The following is an 11,463-nucleotide window of genomic DNA, read 5'->3' as shown; positions in this document are numbered from 1 at the left end:
TAAGATTTATAATCAATGTATAATGCATATTCCTTCTTGTTTATCTACAAGGCATATGGTTAATGTATAGCCCTCTTTTGCTCCTTTCTTAGTTATCTTGTATCTAATAAATACAGGACTGAGGAGTTGTTTGGGGCAACAGTCTTTTCTACCGCCGACCCCTGCTCCCATTCTCTTGCAACTGACTTGTTGGTTGTGCCTCATTCTTCTCCCGTGTGCCCTCGGGAAGCAGCAATTTATTTCTACTCTGATCTTTATTATTTTGTTCCTTTTGTTAACTTTGAACTTAATTTGTTCCTTTTATAGTTCCTTGAGGTGTAAAGTTAAGATCTTTCTAATTCCTTAATATACATGTTTATTGCTCTGAAATTTTAGAATTATTTTTATTATACTCCATATTTGATATGTTTTATTTCTATTTTCATATGTTTAGTTATAGTTTTTTACCTCTTTTCTTTTTTAGTAGGCTCCATATCCAGTGTGGGGCTTGAACACACTACTCTAAGATCAAGAGTCACACACACCACCAACTGGGCCAGCCAGGTGCCCCTTACTTCCCTTTTGATTACTTCTTTGACTCATTGACTATTTAGAAGTGTGTTGTTTAGTTTGTATATATTTGTAGATCTCACTTTTCTTAATTTCTAGTTTTATACCATTGTGGTCAGAAAAGATAGTTATTATGGTTTCAATCTTCTTAAATTTGTTAAGAAATGTTTTGTGTCCTGTCTAACCTGGAGAATATTCCATGTGCACTTGAGAAGAATGCATTCTGCTGCTGTTGGATGTAATGCTATGTATGTATTAGTTAAGTCCATTTGTTTTAATATGTGGTTCAATTCTAACATTTTTGTTGATTTTGTCTGCTTAATCTATCCATTGCTCATAGTGGGGTATTGAAGTCCCCTACCATTATTGTAATGTTATATATTTCTCTCTTAAGATCTGTTAGAATTTGCCCAATATATTTTGGTGCTTGGGTGTTGGGAATATGTATATGTATGATATATCTTCTTGATATATTGATATATATCTTCTTGATATATATTGACCCCATTATCATTATCTAATGACTTTGGTTTTTGTTACCCTTTTTTGCTGGAAGCCTATTTTGTCAAATATGAGTATGCCCAGCTTCCTTTTGGTTTCCATTTGCTTAGAATATCATCTTCATTTTGAGCCCGTGTGTGGTTTTAGAACTAAAATGAGTCTCCATTAAACAACATACAGTTGAGTCTTTTTTTTTTTTTTTTTAATCTTTCCAGCCACTCTGTTTTGATTGGTGAGTTCAATCCATTTACATTTAGAGTGATTATTGATTGGTAAGAATTTACTTCTGCCATTTTATCTTTTGCCTTCTGGTTATTTTATTTCTCCATTTTTTCCCCCTTGTTTCTACCTTTGTTAAGTTTGTGGCTTTTTAATGGTAATTTGCTCAGGTTCCCTTTTTTTTTTTTTTTTTTTGGTATTTCCGCTCTAGAATTTTGCTTTGTGGTTATCATAAGGCTTACATACAACTTACCATGGCCCTTTTTTGGCTGATAGCAATTTATGTTCATTTGCCTTTTTCACCCTTTATTCCCAAGTTTAGTAATGATATTTTAAATGTTCTTTTCCTTTTATCTTTGTGTTATAAATTGTTTAATATACTATTCTACAAAAGGACTATGGCTTTCTATCATTTTAATCGGCATTTTGTGTATTTCCTTCATTTCCTCTGGAAAAGCCTTTATTTGTCCTTCAGATTTGAAGGATAATTCGCCAGGTAGAGTCTTCTTGGCTGGAAGTTTTTATTTTTTGTTATTTTGAATATATCATTTTACTCTCACCTGACCTGTCGAGTTTCTGCTGAGAGATCTGTTGATAGCCCAGTGGGTTCCTTTGTAGGTTACTGTCTTTATTCCCCTCCCTTCTTTTGAAATTCTTTATCATGGACTTTCGACAGTTTTAACTTAATGTGTCTTCAAGGTCTTTTTGTGTGGAGATAAGGTCTCCTGTTAGCCTCATGGGCTTGCATGTCCAGTTCCAGCCCTAGGTTTGAAAAATTGGGTATTATTTCTTTCAATAAGCTCTCTGCTCCTGTTTGCCTTTTTTCTCCTTATGGTGTACCATTAATCTTGCGTTGGCTCTCCTAATGCGGTTTGAAAGTTTCCCTAGGGTCTCTTCATTTAAAGAAAAAAAAAATCTTTCTCTTCCATCCGAAACATTTCTGTATTCCTATCTTTGAGTTCACTTCTTCTCTCTTCCAACTGGGCCACTCTATTTCTAATGCTTTCTAACGCATTCTTCATCTCATGGATTGAGTTCTTTAGCTCCAGGATTTGATTTTTGTTTTTAGAATTTCAGTCTCTTTGGTAAAGTACTCCTGTTCATTAATTTTATTCCTGAGATAATTATACTGCCCCCTGAAATTTCTTGTATGTTATTGAATTTCTTGATAACAGCTATTTTAAAGCCTTTATCAGATACCAGTATTCCATGTCTTTGGGTTCAGTTGCTGAGAAAAGTCATTTTCTTTTTATGATACCATATTTTTTTGTGATTCTTCATGGTGTTTGATGACGAGTGCTCTATCACCACATTTGAAGTAGCACAAACACCATTCATATTTAGGTAAACCTTTGTTTATTTTGATTATAACCACCCAATAGTTCTGCAATTAGGAGCCTTTCTTTTGTTTTCCACAAGGTGGCATGATAGCACAAGTTTTCAGTTTCTTTTACCAGCGCTGATTTGTTGCTAAGGTTGGGAGCATTTGAAAAAAGAAAAAGAAAGAAAGAGAGAGCACGAAAGAAGGAAGGGAGGAAGGAAGGAAAGGGAGGAAAGAAGGATAGGAAGGGAGGGAGGGAGGGAAAGAGAAAGAGAGAAAAGAAAGAAGAAAGGTAGGTAGAGGAGGAGGAAGGAAGGCAGAGAGGAAGGGTGGGTCGGTGGGTGGCAACAGCGTCAGGGAAGGGGGGGTGTGTTTGATGTCTGTGGCTTTGGGTGCACCCACAGCCCCACAGAGGGATGTTCTCCGAGGTTCACAGGCAGTCTTCTTGCCATAATCCCAGGGCAAACAGCAGGAAATGCATTCCTTCAGTTCTCTTTACATTCTTCCTTTTCCCTACCCATCCGAGTCACTGTAAGCTGTCCTCAGAGCAACCAGTTTCTCTAGCTGCAGCATGTGTAGCCAGGTAGACCCCCCACTCACCATTTCCACCCTCCTCATCCACTGCCAGAAAGGTGGTGCTGGTCTGCTGCTGCCTACCACTCCCTGGATCCTCAGCCTCCTCTGAGGTGCACAGGCTCCTGGATCTTTTAGGAGTGTCCCTTTTTTGTATGCAGAGGCCCTTTTTGGGGGGGTTATGGATGTGTGATTAGTTGTAAATTGAAGGGGGGAAAAAGACATATGCTGCTAAGACACTGACATCACTCCTGGTTTGCTAAAATTTTGATTTTTACATAGAAGTTCATAACAAATATTCTGTAGTTTTTTGTTTTTGTTTTTCTTTCTATGTCTTTGGTGTGGTATTTGGGTAATGCTAGGTTCATAGTATGAGTTAGGAAGTATTCTGTCTGCTTTTATCCTCTGAAAGACATTGTAGAAAATTGGTATAATTTCTTCCTTAAATGTTCATTAGAATTCAGTCACCTGGGCCTATTGCTTTCTGTTTTGGAAGGTTATTGCTTAATCCCATTGCTTTCATGCATATAGGTCTGTTCAACTCTCTATTTCTTGTATGAGTTTTGGCATATTGTGTCTTTTGTGGAATTGGTCCATTCATAAACTCTATCAAATGTGTGGGCATATAATTGTTGGTAATATTTCTTTATTATCCTTTTAATGTTCTTGGAACCTATAGTGATATATTCTCTTTCATTTCTGATATTAGTAATTTGTGTCCCCCCCCCCCTTTTTTTCCCCATTTAGTTAGCCAGGCTAGAAGCTTACCAATTTCATTGAACTTTTCAAAGAACCAAATTTTGGAATCATTGGTTTTCTCTATTGATTTCCTGTTTTTAATTTCATTGATTTCTCCTCTAATTCTTATTATTCCTTTCTTCTTTTTACTTTGGATTTAATTTGTTCTTCTTTTTCTAGTTTCGTAAAGTGGAAACTTAAATTACTGATTTAATTTTTTTTTAAATATTTTATTTATTCATGAGAGAGAGAAGCAGGCTCCCCATGGAGCAGGGAACCCGATGAGGGACTCACTCCCAAATCCCTGACCTGAGCTGAAGGCAGACACTCAACAGATTGAGCCACCCAGGTACTCTGGATTATTGATTTTAGATATTTCTTTTCTAACATGCATTTAATGCTATAAATTTCCTTCTGAGCATCTTTCGCTGCATCTCACCGATTTGGCAAGTTGTTTTTCATTTAGCTCAAAATATTTTAAAATTTCTCTTGAGATTTTCTAAGCCATGTGTTATTTAGAAGTGTTGTTTAATCTCTATGTATTTTAGGATTTTCCAGTTATCTTTCTGTTATGATTTCTATATATATATTGTGGTCCAAGAGCAGACTTGCATGATCTTTTTTTTTTTTTTTTTTTTTTAAATTTGTGAAGGTGCATCTATCTTGGTGAATGTTTCATATGAGCTTGAGAAGAATTTGTATTCTGCTGTTGTTGGATAAAACAGTCCATGTATGTCCAACTACATTCAGTTGATTGATGTCGTTTAGTTCAATTATATCCTTACTGGTTTTTCAACCCACTGAATCTGTCCATTTGATAGATTCATCTGTTTCTTTTTGCATCAATACTCTGTTGTTAGATTGTTACATCTTCTTGGAGAATTGACCCCTTTGTCATTATGTAATGTCCTTATAACTGATAACTTTCCTTGCTTTGAAGTCTGTTCCTTTTGAAAATTAGATAGCTACTTGTGTTTTCTTTTGATTAGGATGATATATTTTTCTCTATCTCTGTCCATTTGCACTTATTCTATATGTGTCTTTATATTTAAGGTGGATTTTTTTTTTTAAAGATTTATTTGACCAAGAGACAGTGAGAGAGGGAACACAAGCTGAGAGAGTGGGAGAGAGAAGCAGGCTTCCCGCCAAGCAGGGAGCCCAGTGTGGGGCTTGATGCAAGGCTCGATCCCAGGACTCTGGGATCATAACCTGAGCCACCCAGGCACCTCTTAAGGTGGGTTTCTTGAACACAACATATGGTTAGGTCTTGTTTTTTGATCCATTTGGACAATCATTTTTTTTTAAAGATTTTATTTATTTGAGAGAGAGATCATCAGTCTTTTAATTGGTATATTAAGACAGATGTGCGAGTGATTATTGATAGAATTGTTACTGTTTTCTATTTGTTGCACTTATTCTTTTTTCCTATTTTTGTCTTCCATTCTTTCTCTGGTTTTGTGTTTTAAGGGGTTTTTTTTTTTTTTTTTTTTTTTTTATTTGACAGACAGAAATCACAAGTAGGCAGAGAAGCAGGCAGAGAGAGAGGAAGGGAAGCAGGCTGCCCGCCGAGCAAACAGCCCGATGCGGGGCTCGATCCCAGGATTCTGGGATCATGACCTGAGCCGAAGGCAGAGGCCCCAACCCACTGAGCCACCCAGGTGCCCCGGTTTTGTGTTTAATTGAGCATTTTCTCTAATTCCATTTTCTCTCCTCCCTTACATATTGGCTATATTTCTTTTTTTTTTTTTTTTTAAGAATTTTATTTATTTATTTGACAGACATCACAAGTAGACAGAGAGGCAGGCAGAGAGAGAGGAGGAAGCAGGCTCCCCGCTGAGCAGAGAGCCCAATGCGGGACTCGATCCCAGGACCCTGAGATCATGACCTGGGCTGAAGGCAGCGGCTAAACCCACTGAGCCACTCAGGCGCCCTTGGCTATATTTCTTTTACAATTTTTTTTTTAATGGGTGTCCTAGAATTTGCAATACAGATTTGCAGCTAATCCAAGTCAACTTTCAAATAGCACTTCACAGGTAGTGTGAAGACCTTAGAATAACACAAAATCCTTTCTCCAGTCCCTTATGTCATTGCTGTCATTCATTGCACTTATGTGTGTTTATATATAGCATACATAATCAAACACATTGTTGGAATTTTGAATGAACTGTTATCTGTTAGATCAATTAATAATTTAAAAAGTTTTATTTTACCTTTACTTATTCCTTCTTCCTTGTTCTTCCTTACTTTATTTAGTTCTGAGTTTCTGACTTGTATTATCTTCCTTCTCTCTAAGGAAAAAAATTTAACTTTTTGCAAGGCAACAAACTCTATTAATTTGTGTTTGTCTGAAAAAGTCTCTCTTCACTTTAAAAGGATAGAGTACAGAATTCCAGGTTGGTTACTTTTTCCTCTTGACACTAAACAGTTCATTTTCTGCTTGTTTACGTGGTTTCTGAGCAGTTGGGTATCTTTATCTTTGGTCCTTTGTAAGATGTTCTTCCCTCTGGATTCTTTCAGATTTTATATTTGATTTTTTATAATTTGAAAATTATATACCTAGGTGTAGTTTTCTTTTGGCATTTATCTTCTTTGGTATTCTGAGTTTCCTGAATCTGTGATGTGTTGTCTGACATTGATTTTGGGGGAAACTCTTAAGTCATTATTGTTTCAAATTTCTCTTCTTTTGGCATACCAATTACACATATGTCATACCTCTTGCAGTTGTCCCACATACCTAGGATATTGTTTTATGTTTTGTTTTGCTTTTTAGTCTTTGTTCTCTTTACTTTGAGTTGTCTGTTGATATGTCCTCTGGCTCAGAGATTCTTTCCTCAGCTATGTCCAGTCTAATACGCTGACCAAAAGCATTCTCCATTTCTGTGCTGTGAAGTGTGTAAACCTGGTGATTCACAGACCTATACTCCTGGGGATAAAAATACATTATATGTTTATAAAAAATAAAAAAATAAACAAAAAAATTATGCTTTAAAAGAAGAAAATATAGATGAGTAAAAAGACAATAAATAAAAAAGTCACAGAAGTTTTATCTCTTAGAAATAATAAAAAAAAAGCATTCTCCATTTCCATTAGTGTTTTTTAACTTTAGAATTTCTTTTTCTTTTCTAGGATCTCTCTCTGCTTCTATTGCCTACATTTTCTTGCATGCTCTCTATCCATTAGAGCCCTTACCCTATTGGTTGTAGTTTAAAATTCCCAGTCTGATAATTCTAATACTCCTGCCATGTCTCGTTCTGATGGATGCTCTCTCTTCAAATTGTGTATTTTTTGCCTTTTAGTATGGCTTGTAATTTTTTGATAGCTGGAAATGATGTACTGACAAAAGAAACTGCTGTAAATAAGCATTGGCTCAGTGGGTTAAACCTCTGGCTGTGGCTCAGGTCATGATCTCAGGGTCCTGGGATCGAGCCCCACATCGGGCTCTCTGCTCAGCAGGGAGCCTGCTTCCCCCTCTCTCTTTGCCTGCCTTTCTGCTTACTTGTGACCTCTGTAAAATAAAATAAAAAATCTTTTTTAAAAAGTACTCAAAGAATGTATTCAAACTTGTTATATATAAGCCTTATAGTAACCACAAAACAAAAACCTATAGTAGATAAAAGAGAAAGGAATCTAAGTATACCACATATACACAAAAATCATCAAATCACAAATGAGTGCAAGAAAAGAACAAAGTAACTACAAACAGCCAGGCAACAATTCACAAAATGACCAGAAGGACATATCTATATCAATAATTACTTTTAATGTAATGGGCTAAATTCTAAATTTCCCAATCAAAAGTCCATCTTTTATGGCTCACAAGGTCCATCTATATATGGCTCACAAGAAACTCACTTCAGATATAAGAACACACATAGACTGAAAGTGAAGGGACAGAAAAAACTATTCCATGCAAATGGAAACCAAATGAAAGCCAGAGTAGCTACACTTAATATATTAGACAAAATAGACTTTAAGACAAAGACTAATAAAAAAGAAGAGCATTACATAATGATAAAGGGGCCAATCCAATATGAGAATATACCATTTGTAAATATTTATAAATATGCACCTAATATAGGTACACTCAAATATATAAAGCAAATATTAACAGATTTAAGGGGAGCAATTTACAGTAGTACAATAATAGGGGACTTAAAACCCCACTTTCAGCAATGGATAGATCATCTAGACAAAACCAATAAGGAAACATTGGCTGTAAGTTACACATTAGACCAGATTGACTTAATAGAGTTATAAAGGACATTTCATCCAAAAGCAACAGAATACATATTTTTTTTAAGTACACATGGAACATTCTCCAGGATGAATCATGTTAGGCCACAAAACAGATCTTTATAAATTTAAAAAGATTGAAATCATATGGAGCAACTTTTTCAACCAAAATGGTATAAAACTTAAAATCAATTACAAGAAGATAACTAGGAAAATCAAAAATATGTGGAGATTAGACAACATGCTACTGAACAACCAAAGGGTCAAAGAAATCGAGAAATCAAAAGTACCGTGAAATGGATGGAAATGGAAATACAACATAACCAAACTTTGGGAGGGAGCAAAACCAGCTGTAAGATGCAAGTTCATAGTGATAATTAACTATGTTAAGAAACAAGAAGAATTTCAAACAAGAAATCCAACTTAACACTTCCAGTAGAAAAAGAAGAAACGAAGCCCCAATTTAGTTGAAGAAATGAAATAAAGATCAGAGTAGAAGTGAAACAGACTAAATAGACAGTAGAAAAGATAACAAAGAAAATAAGAGCAGCTTCTATGAAAAGATAAAATTAACAAATCTTTAGCTAGACTAAAAAAAAAACCTTCAAAATCAGAAATGAAAGTTGATAACACAAAAATACAAAGGATAAGATACTCTGAACAATTAAATGCCAACAAATTGGACAATCTAGAAGAAATAGAAAATCTAAACAGAGCATCTATGGGTACTGATATTGAATCAGTAATCAAATACCTCCCAACAAACAAAAAGTACAAGACCAGACAGCATCACTGGTGAATTCTGCCAAACATTTAAAGAAGAATTAATACTAATCCCTCTCAAACTCTTCCAAAAAATATAAGAGGAGGGAATACTCCCAAACTATTTTTATAAGGCCAGCATTACCCTGATCAAAAACCAGACAAGGATACCAGAGGAAAAATTAAAGCCAATATCCTTGATGAAAGTAGATGCAAAAATCCTTAACAAAATGCTATCAAATTAAATTCAAAAATATATTAAAAGCATCACACACCATGATCAAGTAGAATTTATTCCACAAATGCAAAGATAGTTCAACATTCAGAAATTAAACATAATACACCACACTAACAAAATAAAGGATAATAATCCTATCAATAGATATAGAAAAAATATTTGACAAAATTCAACATCTTTTTAAAATAAAAACTCTCAAAAAGTGGGTATAGAGGGAATGTACCTCAACATAATACAGGCCATATATGACAAGCCCACAGCTAGTATCATATGTAATACTGAAATTCTGGAAGCTTTTCCTCTAAAGTCAGGAAAAAGTCAAGGGTGTCCACACTCACCATTTCTATTCAAATAAGTATTAGAAGTCCTCATTATAACAGGCACAAAAAAGAAAAGCCATCCAAATCAGAAAAAAGAAGTAAAATAACTATCTTCAGATGACATATTATATATATAAAGCCCCAAAGACTCCACCCAAAAACTCTTAACAACTAATATATTCAGTAAAGTTGCAGGATACAAAATTAATGTAAAAAAATCTGTTGTACTCCTATATACTAATAACAAATCAAAAAAAAAAGGAAATTAAGAAAACTATCCCATTTACAACTGCATCAGAAAGAATAAAATATCTAGAAGTAAATTTAGCCATGAAAGTGAAAGACTGAAAACTATTACATTGATGAAAGAAATTGAAGACACAAATACATGGAAAGATATTCCATGTTCACGGATTAGAATTAATATTGTTAAAATGCCCATACTACCTAAAGCAATCTACAGTTTCAATGCAATCACTATTCAAATTCCATGACATTTTAAATTCAATTAACATATAGTGTCTTGTTCATTTCAGAGGTAGAGTTCAGTGATTCATCAGTTGTATATAACACCTAGTGCTCATCACATCATGTGCCCTCCTTAATGCCCATCACCCAGTTACCTCATCTCTCCACCACCACCCCTGCCCCTCCAGCAACCCTGTTTCTTTCCTGTGGCTAAGAATTTTTTATGGTTTGTCTCCCTCTCTGACTCCACCTTGCTTTATTTTACCCTCCCTTCCTCTATGCCCCTCTGTTTTATTTCTTAAATGCATATGAGTGAAATAATATAATTGTCTTTCTCTGATTATTTTGCTTAGCATAATACCCTCTAGTTCCATCCAACCAAATTCCAATGACATTTTTCACAGAAGTAGAATAAACCTAAAATTTGTATGGAACCACATAAGACCCTGAATAACAAAAGCAATCTTGACAAAGAAAAAAGCTAGAGGCATCACACAACCTGACTTCAAGGGCAAAGCTATATTACAAAGCTATTGTAATCAAAATAGTATGGTACAAATGGGACATATTAGAGCACCCAGAAATAAACCCATGCATATATATGGTCAATTCATTTACAACAAAGGAGCCAAGAACATACAGTGGGGGAAGGACAGTCTCTGATGTTGTTGGGAAAACTGAACCACTATCTTACACCATACACAAAATTAACTCAAAATGGATAAAATTCTTGAATGTAAAACCTGAAATCACTATAAACCTTCTAGAAGGAAAAAAAGGAAGTTCCCTGACATCAGTTTTAGCACTAAATGTTTGAATTTGACCCCAAAACCAAAGGCAACAAAAGCAAAAATAAACAATGGGACTACATCAAACTAAAAAGCTTCTGCACAGCCAAGGAAATGAACAAAATGAAATCAACAAAATTAAAACGTAACTTACTGAATGGGGAGAAAATATGTGCAAATCATATCTATGATAAAGAGTTAATATCCAAAATAAACAAGGAACTCCTACAACTCAACAGCAAATGTGATTACAAAGGAGGCAGAGAATCTGAGTAGACATTTTTCTAAAGAAGACACACACAGCCAACAGACACATTTTTAAAAGATGCTCAGTATCACTATCAGGGAATGCAAGTCAAAACCACAATGAGATGTCACTTCACACGTGTTAGAATGGCTACTCTCAAAAAGACAAGAAATAACAAATGTTGGTAAGGATGTGTAGGAAAGGGAATGCTTGTGCCTTGTTGGTGAAAATATAAATTGGTGTAGCTACTGTGGAAAACAGTATACAAGTTCCTCAAAAAAATTAAAAACAGAACTACCGAATGATTCGGCAAGTCACCTCAAGGTATCTATCATCTGATAGATGAAAACCAAAACACTGACTTCTGGGGATGATGGCTGAGGAGGAGAACCCTAAGCTCATCTTGTTCCACAGATACAACTACATAACATTCCCGTCAGTGTAAAAAACCCAGGAGATGGCTGGAAGACTGGCAGAACAAACTCTTCAAGCTACATATAGAGAAG

Source organism: Mustela lutreola, chromosome 2 (genome assembly GCF_030435805.1).
Source record: "Mustela lutreola isolate mMusLut2 chromosome 2, mMusLut2.pri, whole genome shotgun sequence".
NCBI classification, from domain to species: Eukaryota; Metazoa; Chordata; class Mammalia; order Carnivora; family Mustelidae; genus Mustela; species Mustela lutreola.
Note: the sequence above shows the minus strand (reverse complement) of the source record.